The sequence below is a fragment of the Molothrus aeneus genome, chromosome 19, assembly GCF_037042795.1.
Source record: "Molothrus aeneus isolate 106 chromosome 19, BPBGC_Maene_1.0, whole genome shotgun sequence".
Lineage (NCBI taxonomy): Eukaryota > Metazoa > Chordata > Aves > Passeriformes > Icteridae > Molothrus > Molothrus aeneus.
In genome coordinates this window covers 8,956,015-8,957,057 of record NC_089664.1, presented here as the reverse complement: position 1 = coordinate 8,957,057, position 1,043 = coordinate 8,956,015, and positions in this window count along the sequence as shown.

The window sequence follows — 1,043 nt, the reverse complement described above, 5'->3', positions numbered from 1 at the left end:
GCCGCCGCCGCCGACGTGTCACGGCGCGGCGCGCGATGACGTCACGGCGGCGCGCGCAGCCGGCGGTGTTGCTGTTCGGCGGCGGGAGGGGCCGCGGGTTCGAGTCCCGGCTGGGGCGGCTGCGGGATGGAAGGTCACGGTTCGAGCCCCATTCGGGCGCCTCGTCCCGGTGCCTCCCCTGTGCCGTCGCGATCTCACCCCCAGGCCGGGGAGTGGTGGAGCGCGGCCCCGTGAGGGTTCCGTGCGGGCCCCGGTGCCCCCGGTTGGCCGGTGCGGGTGCAGTGGCGCGGGTGGCCGCCAGGGCGGGACAGAGCTCCGCCGCTCCGGGGCCGCTCCCGGGGGAGCCGCTGCCCATCGCGGAGCTGAGAAATCCGAGTTTATAGACACGGGGAATGAGATTCTGCCTCACAGAGCGAAGCTGTGGCTCGCTGCACAGCGAGGTCCTGTCCTGCACGTCCGTAGGGGCCTAATTAGGAAAGGCATATTAATTGGGGAAGGCTGGGGTGCACGTGTCCAACAGCAGCAGAATCAGGAATGAATCCCAGAATCCTTAAAGCTGAAAAATCCCTCCAAGATTACCAAGTACCACATTCACCACTAAACCCTGTCCCCTAGTACCGCATCCGTGTGCCCTTTGGAACACTCCAGGGATGATGGTTCCAGAACTGTTCCAAGGCTTAGCCACCCTTTCTATGGCTGAATGGGAAAATGAAATTTTCCCAAATAGCCAAGCTAAGCCTCCCCTGGCACAGCTGGAGGCCATTTCCTGGCCATTTCCTCTCACCCTGTTCCTTGTGTCCATCCTCCTGTTGGGGAGCTGTGCCCAGGGACAATGAGATGATGGACAGGATGCAACGAGATGATCTTGAAGGTCCCTTCCAACCCACACCACTCTGTGACTCCATGAAAACGGCTCTTTGGGAATCAAAAGCCCAGAAGCAGCACAAAACATTCCCTCCTGAGCCTCCTTTTCTCCAGGCTGAGCCCCCCAGCTCCCCCAGCCACCCCTGGTGCTCCAGACCCTTCATCAGCTTCGCTCTGTG